Raw genomic sequence first — 20,631 nt, 5'->3', positions numbered from 1 at the left:
TCCTCATCTCAACTGCAATATGTATTCTACACTATATAGATAGATAGATAGATAGATAGATAGATTGAACTTATTGAACTATATATATATAATTTGAATTTATTTCCCTTCCGAGAAGCCCGTCCGTCTAGTGACAAGACAGCATCCCCCGCCCCCCACCAAGCCTCCTTTCCGCACGAAACCAGACGACGAAGCACCCGGCCTCCTGGCCCGCCTTCCTTCTTGACCTCACCTGTCCGGCGTCCTTGATCCCCGCGGGCGGGGGCGGGGCCTCGCCGTAAACTACAAGTCCCGTCATGCCGCGCGCCTCACCCCCCCTTCCCAGGAGCGGGGCTTCCGGCGGTGGCGACGGGGACCTTCAGCCCCTGAGGGACTCTCAGAAAGAAGAGGCGGCGGCGGCGGCGGCGGTGGTGGCGCGAGGTGAGGTGAGTTGGAGTGAAGTGAGGGTAGGGGCCGGCCGGCAGTCAAGGCAGGAGTTCGGCAGGTGAGGAGGTGCTGCTGGTTCCCCTCATCTGACTCCAGGTGAGTGAGTGAGGAAAGTGAACAAGTTTAGCCGACAGTTAATTCTCACCCCGCTCTCAGTGAGAAGCGAGGGGGTCTCTCTCGCAGCCACCCCGAATACTCCTTTGTTTTGTTTTCGCTACTTTAGTTTTCTGTGAGGGGTGGGTGGGGCATTTGCTTTCTTTTATCCCTACAGCCAACTTCCCACCACATCCCGCTTTTCTAATTTGCCAACCTCCCTTTCAGACGCTGCAAGGGTCTTTGCTTCCTGCTCCTTCTTAATCCTTCCGAGCTGCTGCTGCTTTTTTTTTTTTAATGCATCAACATATCTGCTTTCCCCGTGTTGTTAATCGCTCATTTTCACTCGGTTAACATGATAAGTATTGTGGCTGGTTTTGTAAAGAGACTTCTGAAAGGCGGGATATAACTCTTTTAAACAAATGAATGCATCTGCCCGTCCAAATTCACTGTCCTTTTCCTGAATTCTCTCAGCTCCCTCAGCCCTCACAGTATCTTGCACCCATCATTAAAAAAATGGGGAGTTTCTCATTATTTCTCTCTCTCTCGCTCTCTGCCTCTGGTATTAACCCACCTCTTCTAATATTAGGTGGTAGTTTATCTGTCAGTGCCATCCTGTCACTAGGTGACCTCCCTTTTGCCCCCCCAAATGCATTCTGAGTGACTTGCATGACCCCCTCACTCATTGCTCGTCTTCTCTGCCCCCTCCCTGACTTTGACTGTTGTGTTTTATCAAGTATATTGGCTCTTTCTCCCCACTCATGCCAAAAGGGAACTCTCCTCTTGAGTTTTCAGTGTGTTACAAAAAACTAAATCAAGAGTGATGTCCTGGATTTACTTTTGGAAGTGTGTGTGTGTCTGTGTCTCTGTCTCAATATGTATCTGCCAGTAGAAGGTGAACATATATTGCTGTATATGTTGAATGCCTCAAAAGACCAATTTGAAGGGTGGCTGGTTGATTTGTGATTGTTTTGTAGTTCAGAAAGTGAGATTTGTCTTTGTATTCTCTTTTTACCCTCATGAACCGATCTGAGCATGTTTGTTAACTTGTAAACAAATTATGAGATTTATTGGGAAGAATAGAAGTGGCTTGCTTGAACTTAAGCGGAGGAATCTGTGTGAGACAGACAGTAAACTTTTGGGATGCTGGTATCTTCCTCTGTTTTACACTAAGAAAAGGAAGCCACCCTAATTGTTTAATGTGTCTAGCTGCATTAAGCCTCAGGAGAGGCAGCATACCGTATTTATTTTTAAAAATTAAATATTTACATTTGCAAAAGTGGGCGTATTCAAACTACATCTTAATCTGCCCCCCCCCCCCCCGGTAAAAAGTGAATGTTTTAGTCAATTCTTCCCTCATCCAGAGTGTACCAACCTTTAGATGTACGTACTGTGCTGCCCACCATCCCATTTGGACCTAATTAAATGGATGCTGGCCCATGATATGGAAATTCCTATCCTTTACATTGCAGTGGAGGATCTGTGCTTCTAGGCATCTGTCTCTAAGATTAGATTCTTAACATATTTTTACCTACTTAGGGAAGTGTCCTTGTTCTCAGAATACTGAATTGGGAGATGACTATTCTACATTTTTCAAAAAGGGGGTCACTTATTTAGGCACTTCAATGTTGGTTTCCTGGGGTATCTTTTGTCTTTTTCATGTGGTGTGTCTTTAATCAAGTCTTTTTATTCACATGTCTCATGTAAACATATTGTTGCTGTGCACTAAACATGCTATCTTTTTACTGTTTTCTTCCAATGGGATTATTAAAGCCTTTTGAGTACCTTGGATTGTGTTGTGCCAACCTCAGGTTGGGATTAACTGGGGTATGTCATACTTGTGCAGTGTGCAAAAGTTTGGGTTGTCGGTAAGGATGAAATAATTGTTTCAGGTCCCTTTTTCTGTATCTCAGTTATCACGTTCAAGAATGTACTTCCCTAACCCCAAATATGGGAAGTAAGACAGAGGTGTGCAAATGCTTAATGTGTTAACTCTTACAGCCTCATGGAGCAGGAAGTAATGCTTTTCCACAAAATGGAGGGAATGCATGTTAAATAGGTCAAATCAACACACAGCCGGCTACTGTTTTCTGAAAATGAAGACTGGAAAATAATGGTTGTGATTCTCCAGTTGTAAATTGAGATTTTTTTAGTTTTAGCTAGTCATAGATAGTAAGAAGATAGAGCTTCCATTAGAAGATCTGAGTGGGAATATAAATTGCTGCTGAGGAGCTGATCTAGACTGTGATTGCATTTTTGTTTCTGTGCTTTCGGATTAGAAGTATGTGATTATGCAGACTTTCTACTTCATTCAACCACCAGTTAACTTAATCTCTAGTTTAATTTGATAATCTTGGGAAGCAAATCACTTCTACCGAGCAAAATAGGTCTGTATCTTGGTCATGTGCGGCTGTTCTTGATGGTAGTCACTGAGATTGGTGATGTTGAGGTATTAATAAAATGGTATTAGGTGACAATTGCTGTTAACTTGATATATAAATTCTAGAGGGATATGTGTTGCCTCAAAAGCAAAATGTTTTTAAAAAGAGATTTATTTTGGCATAAACTTGAGAAAATCCAACCTTTATAAAGGAAACATGAGGAGTTAACTAAAGCTAGTTTGTTATTGACAGTGAAATGCATGCCAAACAGAAGGGATATACTTTGCAAGGAGCTCAAAATTTATGAACTAGGAAGTGCAAAAGTAAGGGCTTTAATCAGTAAGTCACAGAGTTTCCCTTTTAAGTCTGCAGGAAGTAATGAATACTTAGAAAAGAAGTTAATGTCATGGTTAGAGCATTGGGCTAGGCTGGGTAGCATGGGTTCAAATCTCCCTATCCCAGCTGTGCATCTCAATCATAAGACCTTAGGCTAGTCACACTCTTTCAGCCTAACTTACCTCATAGGGTGGTTGTGAGAATGAAATTGGGATGGAGGAAAGAAAAGTGAATATGTGTCACCCTGAGCTCCATGAAAGAAAGGTGAGATAGAGATATATACATGCAAAAGAGATGTCCCAACTAAAGTCCCAACTTCAGGGGGATATATCTTAGCACATGCTTAATTTTCAGGGGAAGAGGCACTCCTGGCACCTTGGGACTTCAAAGAGTTCAACTGTGACTGGGTTGTGTCATCAAAGTTTTATAGCTCCATTATTGAATATGTCTCTCAGATCAGTACTCCCTTTGTTAAGTGTATATCACTCTTTTGTTGCATTTATTTTAAAGCACACGAGAGGTAGAATGTTCTGGGACAATCAAAGCTTGCCTTTGAGTAAAGAACTTGCTTTTCCTAACGTTTATTTTTAGCTGTTAATTAGCAGTGCTCCCCGACTCCTTTGGGATAAGGGTTGTTTTTGGGTGTTGCTGTATGTCAGTAGCGGTGCTGCTGTTATGAATGACTTAAGTGGTGAGCCTCATTTATTTATTTAATTTCAAGTGTTTGGCTTCCTCTATTCCCAAAGACTTATTGCGGTATTTTTAAAAAGCCACTGAAAGAACTTCCCTTCATTTTTGACCAGATGTTTGCTCAGATAATAACTCTGAACACTGCACTTAGAAAGCCAAAGGCTTTAACTTTTATAAAGTGTCTGGAGAAAGTGGGGTGGGTCAAAAGCCAGAGAGCAGCTTGCAAAATGGCAGGCATTTGCATGTGGAAGGAATTGCTAGGAAGCCACCCTTGGCTACTGGTAGCAATCATTATGGGATGCAGGGAAGCAACTTACCGGTAATAGTTGTGTTTTGCTTCCTTCAATCTTTTCTCTGTTTTCCAGTTCTCAGTATCAAGATCATTGCCCACCACCCCACCCTGTAAAGTGCTTTCAAAACATCTTAGTATTTTTTTCTTTCTAGAAGGGTATCTGTAGGCACTGGCAGTCTTGCATTTGAGCACTAGCCTGGGAGCCATAATTGAAAATGGACTTGGGTGCAGGTAAGTGAGCTATGTGTAGGCATATGAGGGACTGAAAACTTTCTCCCTCCTCTGTGTTCAGCATAGAAACTAATCAAGCTGCCAGAGGAAGAAAGCCCCTGCTTTGGTTTCCAGTACAGAGATGCAGCAGGTTTCTACAAGAGGGACAAGAGCTGCACATTACTCCTCTGCTAACACGCAGCAGATTAGTAAAAAGTTTTGGGGGCTAGTGACTTTTGTGGTTGTATTTACAAGGTTGCTAAAGGCTTTGGTACAATCAATAGGGATGCTTGTGGAATTCAGTTTCTGTGAATTCTAACAGAAACTTAAGTGGCATGAGCCACACCTCCTGCACACGTGTTGATCTGATCATATATGATAACGATTGCAGTTAGAATGTTTATTATGATCTGATCCACACGTTTGTCCAGAAGGTGTGGATCAGGCCAGTTAAGTTTCTATTATGCTACCTGAGAACTTCAGTGACAGTGTTGAATCCAAGAGCACCCACAGACTATGGACCTGCCCCTTCCAGGGGTCTGCAACCCGATCCAGGACAGACCACTTCCTCACCTCCTGGACTTAAGAATTTAGGGCATTTAACACCTCTTTCTTTTCAGGACTCAGCTTCAATTTATTGCCCCATCTCAGTCCTTCACCATCTCCAGGCACTGGTCTAGCACCTGGATCGCTTTTTCTGATTCAGAATGAACAGAGAGATATCAGTGGGCATTGTCTGCATATGGGTGTTGCCTCACTTCAAATCTCCTAATGACAGATCCCCAGCAGTTTCATATGGATATTAAATAGCACAGGGGACCCCCACAGGATACCACAGGAGAACTTCCATGATGCTGAGCAGTAGCCTTCCATAACTACTTTCTAGAAACAACCCTAGAGGTAGGAGTGGGACCACTGAAGTACAGCCCCCCCAATCCGCACTTCCCCCAAGAAGGATACTGTGGTCGGCAATATCAGAAGCCACCAAGAGATGAAGGAGAAAAAGCAGAGCTGCACTCCTCTTATTTCGCTCTTAACAAATGTCACCCAACAGGCAACCAAGATGGTTTCAGTGCTATGCTGGGCCTGAAGCCAGACTGGAATGGAGCTATGTAATCAGTTTCTTCCAAGCATTAGGAATAGTGATGCAAAATCCATCTTTTAATTAAGTGTGGTGGGTGGGGTAGTCACTGAATAGTTAAGCTACATATGGGTAGTTAACTGCTTGTTTCTGATGCAGTTTCTGGGGTTGTTATTTTTTAATGAAAAGTGGCCCAGCACTCTAATTTAGTGAGAAGCTCTGACAATTAAATTCCATTAAAGGTTTGTTTCTGAATAACAGCTTTTGATGCTATAAACCTTGTGTATGCTTCCAGCAGAGTAGCTATAAATTCCGTCTCTGGATCATATCTCATTTGCTTACTGCTTGGTAACTAGCCTTGCCCTAGTAAAACAATGTTTCACAGTTTAGGTTGTTTCCTGTAGTAACTGTAGAGCATTTATACACCCTTGAGATTTGTTACCATAGGGTAAATAGTTGAGGGTCACAATGTTTAATCAAAGTGATTGTTGTAAAAATATACTCTGATCTCAAGTGTGTGTATGTATGTTGATCAGCTGATTTATAGTTTCCCTCCATTAAATGTAGATTAGAGCTGTTAAAGAGAAGACAACTTCCCCTGCCCCTCTCAAGGTCATAAAGAACACCCCCTCTCCCATTTTTTAGAAATTGATTTTTAGAAATCAAGTGTTGTGCTTTGTTGTAAACAAAAATCTGCGCTTTCCCCCATATCCTATCACAGATTCAAAAATGAAAGAAAACTCGTGGCTATGGACTTTACTTTAGCCTGGCATGCCTATCTAACTGATCTCTGCCCAGAGACCTTGCTAAATCCTTATTGACATACTAATCTTTGAATTGTCTTCATTTCCTAATAACTGTCACCAAAGCTCTTTCATACAATGCTTTGGGGAGGGGGCGGGAGGAAACCATGCTTTCCCAAAATATTCTCCTGGTGGCATGAGCCAGACTGCATCTGTGAACATATGAAGTAGCCTTGTATAGGAGGCATTGTATGATACCAGTTGTCTAGCAAGGCAGAATGGGACACAATGGAGGAGAGGGTAGTATTAGGTGCAACCCTGTCCACCAGAGCAATAACATTCAGCCCTTTTCCGGCCCTTATTATCCCTGTCTGTGACTTTCACTTTTTTAAAAGTGTGGCCATCCCCTGATCTCTTAAGGCAAAGAAAAAAGAGGGGTCAGAAGGGGAGAAAAGTCATGTGCTAGAAATGAAATTTATTCCAGGGATGACTCTTTTCTTGAGGGTACGGTTTTAATATCAATTCTCGCCAAATGCACAGGACACTATAGTAACTTCATTGACTCTGCTCATTTTCAGTGATGCCCTTTATATCTTTTAATTCCCTCTTATGATGTCTGTATCGTGTTGCACCTCTCTTCCTTCTCTTCTTTCCCCAGAAAACTCTTAGAGGAGACACTTTTACTCTATCCACAACCCTTGCCCTCACTTGTAAACATCTGATACTGCAAAAAGAAAAGTGAATGCAGAGTAGCTTTCCCCAGGCTTGGTGTTGGCATGATGCATCTTTGGGTAGTTCCTGGAGCTGCAGTGTCAAAACCTGCCTTAACCTCCTACATTTGGTGGCTAGGAGCAGCATTATAATTTCCAGTAATGCCTCTGACATATCACTTTGGGTCACTGTGGTCAATTAAAATAGTGGCTCAAAGTTGCCTGCTTCTCCTGGCTGTACTGTGCCAATGGATCCTTGGCACTGTACAGTTGTTCCTAGCTTGCACTAGTGCAGTACTTGGTAAAGTAACAGGCCTTTACAGACTCCCATTGGTTTTAGGCAGATGGGAGGCTGTTGCACTGCTTCTGATATTTTATGTGGGAAAGGCAGGAAAGCTCTGATAAAGCACTTTTTGCAAATGATGTTATTCTGTTGTTTTTGTGCCAGTGGTATGTGTATTATGAAATGCAATTTGCAATTGCTTAATTAAGACTGGGCATGCTGTCTAGCCACCAAAGAATTGATGCTTTTGAATTATGGTGCTGAAGGAGACTCTTGAGAGTCCCATGGACTGCAAGAAGATCAAACCTATCCATTCTTAAGGAAATCAGCCCTGAGTGCTCCCTGGAAGGACAGATCCTGAAGCTGAGGCTCCAATACTTTGGCCACCATGGGAAGAGAAGATTCCCTGGAAAAGACCCTGATGTTGGGAAAGATGGAAGGCAAAAGGAGAAGGGGACGGCAGAGGATGAGATGGTTGGACAGTGTTCTCGAAGCTACCAGCATGAGTTTGACAAAACTGCGGGAGGCAGTGGAAGACAGAAGTGCCTGGCGTGCTCTGGTCCATGGGGTCACGAAGAGTCGGAAATGACTAAACAACAACAGCAACATGCTGTCTAGCCGAAGAAGAAGAAGAAGAAGAAGAAGAAGAAGAAGAAGAAGAAGAAGAAATTATTTCTACCCTGCCCAGCTGGCTGGGTTTCCCCAGCCATTATTAGTTACCGTATTTTTCGCTCTATAACACGCACCAGACCATAACACACACGTAGTTTTTAGAGGAGGAAAACAAGAAAAAAATATTCTAAACGAAATAGTGGATATATGATTTTTGTGGTTCATGCTGTGGCCACAGACATGTGATCTGACAGTGAGTTTGGAGTAGCCCAATGCAAAAATCCTGAGGATCCATGTGGATCCATGTTTTGTAACCACGGAGGAGGGAAGGAAGGGGAACCATGGATCCTCTGCTCACGACTGCAGCAGATCCCCCCCGCCACCCGCAGGCACTCGCTCCATAACACGCACAGACATTTCCCCTTACTTTTTAGGAGGAAAAAAGTGAGTGTTATGGTGCAAAAAATACGGTAATTGAGCATGTCTTCCTGGAAGTCAGGAAGCAATGCAGGGTATCCAGGGATGGAGGTCAGCTATGGAGAGCCTAGTACTCTGGGTGATTAGTTTCCAACCATAAACCATTATAGGCAGAGGGGTTTGTGTAGGCAAGATCAAATCAAATTACATAGCTACATGCGAAAAAACTGGAATAGTGTCTGTCTCGTAGTAGAGCAGGGCCTATTTGGAGTTTTACCAGCAAAACTGAAAGAAAGCTGTGGAAAGAAGGATAACCATGCCATTCACTAGTCAGTGGAAAGAATCCACTGAACTAGCTGCAGCCCCCCCTTCTTTTTGCTAAACTCAGCCCATTCTGGACTATGTCAGTCCTTGTGCTAGCTTTCAACCTTAATCATATCCTGGGTGAGGCTCATGCAGGTATGGCATAGCTGCAGATTGCAGGGCCTTGAGACTACATGTGATTCAGGGGAAGCAGCAACAAGTTCTGCCACATGTGAATCTTCTTAGAGGAAGCCATATGTGTTTATGAAAGGCAGTTCTCATCATAAATAGGGTACATTTGGACCCAGGAAAGAAAACACATTCAGAGGATGAGTCTGACACTTGCTTTAGGTACTATTCCAGCTGATTTTATAAATTATTTGAGTTTATTTGTTATTTTCTACCAAGATGTCTCAAAGCCTCTTACAACAATAAAATTCATGCAGTAGTAGCTTATATAAATATTTGAAATCAGTAACAACAGAGAGTGTCTTTCTTCAGGAATGAAAATACATTCAAAGAGTGAACTGTTCTTTTCCTTTTTTCCTCTCTGGCTTGGAAATTAACACCTGCAACTAGTAGGGACAAAGTGTAAAAGGTAAAGGTACCCCCTGATTGTTAGGTCCAGTCGCGGACGACTCTGGGGTTGCGCGCTCATCTCGCTTTCCTGGCTGAGGGAGCCGGCGTTTGTCCACAGACAGTTTTTCCGGGTCATGTGGCCAGCATTACTAAGCCACTTCTGGCGAACCAGAGCAGTGCACAGAAACACCATTTACATTCCCCCCAGAGCGGTACCTATTTATCTACTTGCACTTTGTCATGCTTTCGAACTGCTAGGTGGGCAGAAGCTGGGACCGAACAACAGGAGCTCGCCCCGTTGAGGGGATTTGAACTGCCAATCTTCTGATTGGTAAGTCCTAGGCTCTGTGGTTTAGACCACAGCGCCACCCGTGTGTATTTTACAACAAATGCATTATGCTGTGGGTCCATGCTGCGGCTCCTGATCCATATACCTGCTGTGTAAAACAGGATATTCCAGATGTCAGGTAAATTAACCCACAATGTGACCCTTAAGATGGATGTATTCCATTTTGCTTTAGTTGTGTGCTGAAATCCCCTAGCTGACTAAAATTGTAATCAGAGCCAGGAGGAAGTCAGAAAGCATCTACTGCTCAAGCGTAGGAGTGTCAATGTGTGACCTGCTTTGCATTTTAGATGTGATGTCTGTATGTTTGTGGGTCTTCTTAACCGGATGATGATGGCTTTAAGTTAATCAGCTGGCTTTAGCTGAGCAACTTGTACCTGCCTGTGCATTTATGTTCTTTTTAAGTAGAGGGAGGCAGCTGTTCATTGTGGTGGTTGGAGATATAAAAATGGAAACAAAGCATGGAGAAGCATCTGCTATGGCCGTATTGACTACTTAATACAATAAAAATTCCAGTGGGTGTGAAATACTGTGTGCCTTTTGAGTTCCTTGCATCTCATTTTTATTGAGATGTAGACCAAATTATAGTGTTTAGATGCAATTTCCTCTCTAACCCATCCTGCTCTCATCTATTATGAGCTGGCTATTGTGCCTGAGGCCAATTAATTGTAGAAGTGCATTTTTAAAAAATGCCAAATGAAGCTGATGCCTTGTGAGATCAGCAGAACATTGGATAAATCACATTAAGTTTCCTGTGGGGAATAACTAGTGCCCAGTATATCTAATGCTTGCCTTAGTCCGCATTGGAAATTTGTCATGGAAACAGGCTGCAGCTAAGCATCCCTGACCATTGGTCATGCTGCCTCGGGATGTTGCGTGTTGCAGTCCAGTAACATCTGAAAGGGACACAGGTTCCCCTACCTTGAACTGAATGATATAAATACCACAAAGCCTTTTTCGATAAATGTGGTTCTATTAGGATGCAGAAGGGCTAGGATTTGCCCTTTATGTTTTAGCATCGTGCTTTGAAAAATTAAACTTAATTTGTCTCTAAAAAAAAAACCATTTTCACCCTTTCTTTGTAAAAATAAATAAACAAATAATACTAATTCCCTTAAGTAGGCAGGTAGGATGGCTTGAAAGCTTTGGAGATGCTTACATTTCCAGTTAGCACATAAGTTAGATTATCTCCTCTCTGTGAAGGATTTATTCTGATTTGGCAGCATTAGTGATGGAGAAATAAAAACCATTCTTGAAATCCACTTTGCTGCATTTGAGCCTCCAGGCTGCAAACCTGTGGTGAGATTTCCCTGTCTGCCTGACTGGAAGCATTCTGTGTGATGACTGTACTAAAGGTGGTTTCACTCTTAGGCACAAAAGGTTGTTCGGAGGAGGGAGGTAACAACTGGACAGACAATGCATGTTGAATACACAGAAGCATTATGTGGGAAAGAAGCTTTCGAGGGTGGTCTATAACCATTTATTGGAGCCTTAACAAAACCTAAAAACAGTTCTGTTCCTTTAAATGCAGTGTGTGCATTGAAAATATGACAGCAGTAACACCAGAGGAACAGAAATGAGGAAGACAAAAAGAAACTCCTGGTTTTCAACTTCCATGCTATGTCTGCAGTATCAGTATATCCCTCCCTCCCTCTTTAAGGTTGAACGTAAAGCACTATACCTTTCAGGTTTACTTCAATGTAAGATAACAACCAACAGTAGTTGACATGTGCCAGTTTATTGCAGGTGCAGAACTACATGTATATTCAAAACTAATTTATCTTAATTGAATATATGCAAAGTAGCTGATAAGCTCAGGATATGTTTCCTGTGAGAAATCTGATCATCACCTTATTTTTGTTCAGGACCATATTGTACTATAGAAAAAACTCTGGTAATGTGATAAAATGAATTTCTAGTCCTTTATATGTTACATTTTATAATTCTTCCTTCCTTCCTACATGGAACTCAGCACCATACATAGGGTCCCCAAACATTCTTCCATCTAGGCATCAACCCCCTAAGCTTCAACAAGGTTGTTGCATCATATGCCTTTGAAAAATGCTTTGGCTCCGAATCATTCTCCTGTAATTGTGCACAGGGCATCAGCCAACCCTTTTCAAGGGGATTATAATACCATTTGAGGGTGTTTCCTTAATTTAGGTTTGTAGCCTACCTTTATCCTCAGAGTGTAAATGTTCATCTAATCTAGCATCCTACGCCCTACACTGGAGATAGGAAACCCATCAATAGGATATGAAGGCAGGAGCTTATCCCTCGATCTTGCTCTTCAGGGGCTGATATTTAGTGGCACAATTTGGACCTGCAACAAAATGTGAAGTTTTCCTGTCCAAGTTTTCAGAAACTCCGTTTTACCTGCCCTCCAAACAGTCAATCAGCACTGTTCGGCCACTGATCATGCTCCATCCTCTCACCCCTTAGCAGTTTTTCTAAATATTGTTTAAATACTTCTTAAAACATTGGGGCACCTCCAGGTTTTCTGATGGTACCTGACTTGTACCATTTTGGCTAAATATAAGCAATGGCACACCTAACCTAGACACTGGAAATAGAAGGGAATGATGTGGCCTCTGAGTATCAGATGCATTTGTTTATTTAATAGGGAAAGCGGGAAGAAACTGTTTGAGCAATATTGACGTTACTGCTTTTTCATGACAGAGCATTGGTGCCAACAGTGAGGGGAGTTTCCTTGGCACTGGCTGCTCTTTAGCTGCTGCCCAATCAGGTGCACCTCAGTTCCAGGTAGCTGACTCATTTCATGGTGCTACACAACCGTCTGTTGTTTCTGTAGCAGCTGAAAATTTACCAAGAGGGTGGGGTCCATAGTTCACTGCAACCTGGTTTGAAGAGTGTACATATGGTTTTATACTTAATTCTGGTAAGGAATTTTCTGCTAAAAACATACTTGAACTCACCATCACTACTGCAACACGATGTGGATATTTTAACCATATTGGTGACTTTCAGATGTTTTCATTTCCTTTTTCCTGACTGCTAGCAATTCTTTCAAGCTAATGGCTCTGGGAGTTTCCCTAGGAAGTGCAGGTGTGTATAATGTTTCATAGCAAAGCAAGTTCTGCTTTTAAAGTACGAATAATCAGTAAAAGTCAGTAGAATGATGAAACACTTTCATTTGTTCTCAAAGAACTTTGCCAAGGAAGTATCAACTTGCTCAAATTTTTTTGGTCCATTTCACTTGTGTGAGAGGATACAGGATGTAATTTTTTATTAGAGGCACCTGGATTCAAACAGCTATTTTGAGGTTGGTATACATTGCCTTTTAGGTTAAGAAAAACTTTACAAAGCTGTCCACCTAAAAACTAAAAAAAAATAAAAATTTAAACCATCCTATATTACAATGGAGGGAATGCAAAGGCTGAATAAAGCCATTCTTCTCACTAAAATGTGTTAAAACCTGGACAGTGCCAAAAAGATAGTCTGCATCTGGTCAGCCTCCCTGGGGAATGTATTCCAAGGATAGGGTGTTATAACTGAGATGACCCTACCGCACCTTAGATGATGAGTTTTGGGGCTGGTTCCTGGAGCAGGAGGTATGAGATAAAATCAGTAGTTGGAACCAGCAGGTAAGCAGTGTGATTCAACAGCAAAAACCCTAATTCAATTCTAGGCAGCATCAACATCATGCATAGTGTCCAGACCAAGGGAACTAATAGTACCACTCTTTTCTGCCTTGGTTAGACCCCACCTGGAATACTCTGTCTAATTCTGGGTACCACAGCTTAAGAAGGATAGCTAGCCTAATGAGGGAATTGGGAGTAGAGAAGACTGAGAGGTGATAGGATAACCATCTTCAGATATCTGAAGAGGTGTCACATGGATGATGGAGCAAGGTTGTTTTATGCTGCTCCACAGCATAGGACCTGACCAAATAGATTCAAATAACAAAAAAAGAGCCTATGACTAAATATTACGGAGAATTTTCTGATGGTAATAGCTATTCAACAGTGGAACAGACTACCTCAAGAGGTGCTGGGCTCTCTTTTATTTGAGGTTTTTAAACATGTTAGATGGCCATCTTCCAGGGCCTCTTAGCTGTATTGCAGGGAGTTGGACTAGATAACCCTTGGGGACCCTTCCCCCTCTACAGTTCTATGAAATGAGGCAAGATTTAGCAGCATGCCAACTGAAGAACTGCCAAAGCATATACCAGAGCTCAGAGCACTTTGTTGCCTAAGCAACTGCAGCAGAAAGCCCTCTTAAACTCTTTCCTGTCCCAAAGGAGCCAATGGCCAACTTGGGTGGGCAGAGTAAGTCCAGAGCCTGAGGGCACTTCACCCAAAAGTTGCTGCCTGCAGTTCAGTGGCTCATGACATGGAGCAGCTGCCCACCGATCCCAGCATCTTCTAACAGCAAAAGGAGGTTAACACCTGGGCCAATGTTTGTATAATGTGGTTTGCCCTTGAGGTATATGGTTCAGAGCCATTTAAGGTCATGACCAGCACCTTGAATTGGGCCAGAAATGGACCAGGAGCTAATGCAGTTAAAACTGTTAACAGATGTTCTAATATGGACTTTATCAGCCCACTGTAGAACCTTTCTTAGAAAGCTGCAGGAAGTACAGGAAAGGTGACGTCTACTAAGCTGCGCTCCTGTTGAATCCACCCACAGCATTTTATTTTGTCATAGCTCTGCATGCAGAATTTGGGTGTGCACATTTTTGGGGAACTTTTGTAGCCTGTTTAAAAATCAGTGGCATTTTAAAAAATGATCACTATTAGTATTGCTGGCCTTGGAGGTCAATGATCAGCTTTTCCCTCCCTTGTCATAAAATGTAACAGTTCTAATAGATTTCGCACAATGAACCTGGGCTGCAGACAGGAAGTTGTTTTCTGGACCATGTTCTGCCTTTCCAGACTGCATAGTCAATAACTAATTTCTTGCTGAGTATCTTATTATTTCCTGAAGTACTTCAAGTACATCAATAATTGGGATTAGAAGACCAGCTTGAAAGCACAACTAGTGCCTTTGTGGCAGTGCTGGGAATCAAACTTGCACTGGCACAACTGCTAAGGACACAGGGTATGAATTGCATTCTTATGTGCAGAAAGGGGAAGTAAATACCATTTTAGTTTGCTTACACAGCAAATTTGCTACCAGTAGGATCTGCAGAAACTGGTGTAAACACGCACAACCTTTTTTCTTTCTTAATTTTAAACATTATAAATGTCCTCAGGGATGCTTACAAGAAGAATAAAAGCAAGTTACAATGCATACTGTAAAATAGGTCAACAATAGCACATATGAAATGGCAATGGTGCATAAAAAATGGCAAAGACAAAACTAACTGACGTAAGACCTGGAGCAGATTAAAAAGCCTGGGAAAGTAAAAAGGCCTTTGCCTGGTGCTGATATGCTGTCAAAGGTAGACAACAGACGTGCTTTTCTTGGGGAGGACCTTCTGTAGTAGAGGTACCACCACTCATAAGTACCTTTACCTAATAGCCACTCACTGCACCTTCCCCAATGGAAACATCCAAAGAAGAGCCACAGAAGAAAAATTTAAGGTCCAGGTATGTAAATGTGGAGACTGACGATCCTTCATGTACCTGGTCCCAAGTTATTAATAGTTTTAAAATTCAAAACCAACATGTGAGGAAATCAGGACTTTGCCAAAGGGGTTCTGGGCTCAGGATGACTAGAATTTTAAAATATGCCTTTTTTGATTTATTGGCAACTGATTGATACCCTTTATTGATTGATGCTAATGCCCTTATTATCATTGTCTCCTGGGGACATCCTGCCTGACACGTGCAGCTTCCAGACCTGGCACTCTCATCCACAAGCAGGTTTACAGCTGAGCCTTAATGGGTTCTTCCCTTTTACAAAGCCATATGCAGAGGGGTTTCCCCATGATCAAACATCCGGCTGGGGCTCAGCTGTTAGGATGCAGACCACTGCTTGTGTTGCTTGCAGCCAAAGCTGACCTGTTGGATCTAGTTACCTGTTATTTTGTTTATTTGGAACTAGGAAAACTAACTGGGCTAAACTTTGACAACCTTTGCTTTAAATTTCTGTAACAGTTGTTCATAGACCACACCTTTTAAATGTGTGTGTTCATGTGTTCAGGATCATTTATTAGATGGTGTGTTTTTGGGAGGACTACGCTGTGCTTAGTTCAAAGTGTGCCTGTTGTGATTGGTCAATGTTTGCGTGGGAATTAAAGGAGGGATGGTTGCATGGTGGAATCATGCTAAAATAATTAACATGCTGTCCAAAAGTCTATTGTTTAAAGAGCTGAATTCCGCCATTGCTAATTACCTTCATGGCTCATTCACACTGGTAGCTTGCTTCTTTGGTTTACTTGTTCAGAAAGGGTTTGACTGCAGTGCAGGCAGCTCCTTGGCAGTGCTGTGCATTATGACTTGACAGTGTAAATGAAAATACTGCACCTTCGCAAAAAGCCAAAACAAAAGAAAAACTGCTTGCCCAGCTGGTTAGACTTTGGACATTCATTTCTCGTGGGTCTCACTATTGCATCACCAGTCTTGTTAATACCCCAATGTTCTTGTCTGTTTTGCTAATGCCTCAAACACTAGGCCAGAAGACAACCTGAGAGAAGTTGTGTGCAGTGTTTAAAGGGAAATAGGAAGTACCGTATTTTTCGTCCCATAGGACGCTCCGTCCCATAGGACGCAGCTAGTTTTTTTGGGGGGAAATTAAGGGGGGGAAATTCCTTTATTTCCCCCCCAAAAGCAGGTCGGGGAAACCGAACCAGGTCGAGGAACAGCGGGATGGTGGCGCTGCGCCTCCCTGCTGTCCCCTGAGCTTGTGGGGCTGGCCGATGTCTGCCCGGCGCGAGGGGCGCCCTGCTTCAGGGCGCCCCGCCCGCTGGGCGGCAGGCTGCTATCCGCAGCGTGGGGAGCCCTGCGGGGAACTCCTGCAGGGCTCCCCACGCTGCGGATGTATGCCCGGTGCGAGGGGAGCTCTGCTCCAGGGCGCCCCGCCCGCCGGGCAGCAGGCTGCTATCCGCAGCGTGGGGAGCCCTGCGGGGAACTCCTGCAGGGCTCCCCACGCTGCGGATGTATGCCCGGTGCGAGGGGAGCTCTGCTCCAGGGCGCCCCGCCCGCCAGGCAGCAGGCTGCTATCCGCAGCGTGGGGAGCCCTGCGGGGAACTCCTGCAGGGCTCCCCACGCTGCGGATGTATGCCCGGTGCGAGGGGAGCTCTGCTCCAGGGCGCCCCGCCCGCCGGGCAGCAGGCTGCTATCCGCAGCGTGGGGAGCCCTGCGGGGAACTCCTGCAGGGCTCCCCACGCTGTGGATGTCTGTCCGGCGCGCGGGGCGTTCTGCTTCAGGGCGCCCCGCCCACCGGGCGGCAGGCTGCTATCCGCAGCGTGGGAAGCCCTGCGGGTAACTCCCGCAGGGCTACCTAGGCTGCGGATGTCTTCCTGAAGCCTGGAGAGCGAGAGGGGTCGGTGCGCACCGACCCCTCTCGCTCTCCAAGTTTCAGCGAAAGCCTGCATTCGCCCCATAGGACGCACCCAGATTTCCCCTTCATTTTTTGGAGGAGAAAAAGTGCGTCCTATAGGACGAAAAATACGGTAACTATTGATGCTGCATGTTCAACAAACTGTAGCGAAGTGCTATTGCTTTGTTGTGCTTGGATGCTATAGCTGTGAAATTTGAGTGTGGTTGCAGCCACCAGTGGTGATGTTATTGGATGAAAATGTCATAAGCCAAGGGACACAACACTCTAAAGTAGGCATAGGCAAACTCGGCCCTCCAGATGTTTTGGGACTACAACTCCCATCACCCCTGACCACTGGTCCTGTTAGCTAGGGATGATGGGAGTTGTAGTCCCAAAACATCTGGAGGGCTGAGTTTGCCTATTCCTTCTCTAAAGCATCTATTAAAGAGCTGTGTTGTGGTGTTATGGAATAAATGGAATCTGTTGCCTTTTCCATGCCAAAGATGTTCTGGGCTTCCTTTCACCTACATACATGCATGTTGCATGTCCTGGAAAAAATGGAGATTCCTTTGGAATGTGTAGGATGCTCAGAAGCTCTGATTTTGATCACTGTAAGTGGCTATTTAGGACAGAATCATCTGGTGTCTTACCTGTACTTCTCCAGCTCCTGTTCTTAGCTGGAGTTTGGGGTGGTTGCCTAATTTTGCTGTTTACAGTGATTTTGACCTGACCTCATTTGGATGGATGGAATTGAGAGCAGAACTGAAGGGATTATCAGGCAGCTACACGTAGAATGCTTCTGCCACAGCTGCTACTCTGAATTAACCCAATGTGTTTGGGGAGGGTGACCTAGCCAGATTCAACGGCTTCTTTGCTTTTGTTTGCTCTCTTCAAAATGATTGAGTGTGTTGAGGCATACAGGTGCCCAGCTGCAAAGGCAGGAGAAAGGACAGAGGAGGCAGTGCATTCACTGCAGTGGGTCCTGCTGTGGATCAGACAAGTGCAGGGTAGAGCAGGTTGCAAAATGGAGTCGAGGCGGCTCTTTTTTAAGCTTGGTTCTTTTTCTTCTATTAAAATGAAATATATTGTTGCCCTGCTAAGCTATAGCACCAATAAAGCTAAAATGTTAATCTGAAACATTTATGTTTGAAATTGAATAATCTCTCTTTCCTGATGTGCAGAAGTGTATGTACATACATACGTGCATTAAACACTCCTCCCAATCTATGATTAGAATAAATTCTGAATCTTAAGTTTTACTAGTGGGATCTTGACCCGTTTCTCAGATTTGGCCTTTTTGGATATTGAGGTTTGGAAAAAGTACCGTATCTGACAGTAAGAGCTGTTTGACAGTGGAACAGTCTCCCTTGGGAGGTTGTGGACTCTCCTTCCATGGAGGTTTTTAAGCAGAGGTTGGATGACCATCTCTCATGGATGCTTTAGCTGAGATTCCTGCATTACAAGGGGTTTGGGCTAGATGACCCTTGGGGTCCCTTCTAACTGTACATGTTTATGATTCTTTTATTCCCTCTAGCTTGATGACTCTTCTGAATTGGCTCACAGGTGAGTGTACACCCAAGTAAATTATTCCAGATACATGAGCATCATTCCTTTTTAAGTCATGATGGTTTAAGAACTAGCCAGCAACAAATTGAAGCATTTCTTGTTTGATAAATTTGGTCCCATTTTGTAGCAAGAGGTTTGTTGGCATTCTTTGGGTATATTGATAACTACTTTAGTCACTTATGTTCAGTATCCTGTGGAGAGAGTGTTAAGCAATATCTCACAAAAGCAGTTTCCATGTATGGAAATCAGAAATGGAAACTTTCTCAAGAAATTATTTCTCTTGACACTTTGCATATAAAACTGTTTATGTGAGTAACACAACATGTACTTAGATTCAGGTAGGTAGCCATGTTGGTCTGACGCAGTTGAAATAAATTAAAAAATTGTCCAGTAGCACCTTAGAGACCAACTAAGTTTGTTCTGGGTATAAGCTTTTGTGCGCATTATACACACTGAAGCTTATACCCAGAACAAACTTTGTTGGTCTCTAAGGTGCTACTGGACAATTTTTTTTTTTAATTTATTACAACATGTACTTATTTATTTTGGCTATTTGTTCTCTGCCACTGCTAGGTAGCTTGTTGGGATTTTCAAACCTTTGCCTTTTGGTTTCTGAGCTCCACAATCTTTTGGGTTCAGGTGAATCTGCAAAGCATTGATGTCTTTCACCAAACCATGAGGGCTGGTCTTCTGAAATGGCTATTGCATGTCTTGTGGCTTTAGGTTTATGGAAGTACCGTATTTTTCGCCCCATAAGATGCACCGGCCCATAAGACGCACCTAGTTTTTTTGGGGGGAAATAAAGGAAAAAAATTTTATTTCCCCCCCCAGGTGCGCTGCGCTACACCAGGAGCTTGGGGCGTGCGGAGCTCAGCGCGCTCCAAGCTTCTGCGTGCCGGCAAGCAGTCCGCTAGCCCTGGGAGAGCCGCGGGGCTCTCCCAGGGCTAGCGGACCCCTGCGCTACACCAGAAGCTTGGGGCGTGCCGAGCTCAGCGCGCCCCAAGCTTCTGCGTGCGCGCAAGCAGTCCGCTAGCCTTGGGAGAGCCGCGGGGCTCTCCCAGGGCTAGCGGATCGCTGCGCTACACCAGGAGCTTGGGGCGTGCTGAGCTCAGCGCGCCCCAAGCTTCTAGGTGCGCGCAAGCAGTCAGCTAGCCTTGGGAGAGCCACGGGACTCTCCCAGGGCTAGCGGATCGCTGCGCTACACCAGGAGCTTGGGGCGTGCTGAGCTCAGCGCGCCCCAAGCTTCTAGGTGCGCGCAAGCAGTCCGCTAGCCTTGGGAGAGCCACGGGGCTCTCCCAGGGCTAGCGGATCGCTGCGCTACACCAGGAGCTTGGGGCGTGCTGAGCTCAGCGCGCCCCAAGCTTCTAGGTGCGCGCAAGCAGTCCGCTAGCCTTGGGAGAGCCACGGGGCTCTCCCAGGGCTAGCAGACCCCTGCGCTACACCAGAAGCTTGGGGCGTGCCGAGCTCAGCGCGCCCCAAGCTTCTGCGTGCGCGCAAGCAGTCCGCTAGCCCTGGGAGAGCCGCGCGGCTCTCCCAAGGCTAGCGGACTGCTTGCGCGGACCTAGAAGCACAGGCTGCCGCCCCAAGCCTCGCGCACCCGGTGGGACCTCCTGCTGGGTGCGCGAGGCTTGCAGACACTCGCCCGAAGCAGGGGGAGCCCTCCCGAGGGCTCCCCGTGCTTCGGGCGACAGGCTGCCGCCCCAAGCCTCGTGCACCCGGTGGGACCTCCTGCCGGGTGCGCGAGGCTTGCAGACACTCGCCCGAAGCAGGGGGAACCCTCCCAAGGGCTCCCCGTGCTTCGGGCGACAGGCTGCCGCCCCAAGCCTCGCGCACCCGGTGGGACCTCCTGCCGGGTGCGCGAGGCTTGCAGACACTCGCCCGAAGCAGGGGAAGCCCTCCGGAGGGCTCCCCGTGCTTCGGGCGACAGGCTGCTGCCCCAAGCCTCGCGCACCCGGTGGGACCTCCTGCCGGGCGCGCGAGGCTTGCAGGCATTCGCCCCATAAGACGCACCCCGATTTCCCCTTCATTTTTGGAGGGGAAAAAGTGCGTCTTATGGGGCGAAAAATACGGTATCACTAAATAAAACTGTCAGAGTTCCAAGTACCAAGCTGCTTTGA

At 45.0% G+C, this 20,631-nt stretch overlaps 1 protein-coding gene across 7 annotated transcripts in view; it reads left to right on the top strand.

Moving 5' to 3' along the window:
* Positions 1–314: 314 nt before the first annotated feature.
* The window catches only part of PHACTR4 (phosphatase and actin regulator 4), an 87,576-nt gene continuing 67,259 nt past the window's right edge, over positions 315–20,631 (top strand). Inside the window, exon 1 of one of the 7 annotated variants that reach the window (XM_083511932.1) lies at positions 315–425. The gene's annotated coding sequence lies outside the window, so the exon portion shown is untranslated. Of the gene's footprint in view, positions 523–12,304; positions 12,402–20,631 lie in introns of those variants that run through there. The other 6 variants (XM_083511936.1, XM_083511938.1, XM_083511931.1 and 3 more) reach the window with 6 other exon arrangements.

The sequence above is a fragment of the Podarcis liolepis genome (assembly GCF_965112155.1).
Source record: "Podarcis liolepis genome assembly, chromosome: 7".
In the NCBI taxonomy this organism is placed as follows: domain Eukaryota; kingdom Metazoa; phylum Chordata; class Lepidosauria; order Squamata; family Lacertidae; genus Podarcis; species Podarcis liolepis.
This window is presented reverse-complemented; position numbering and strand designations above follow the sequence as displayed.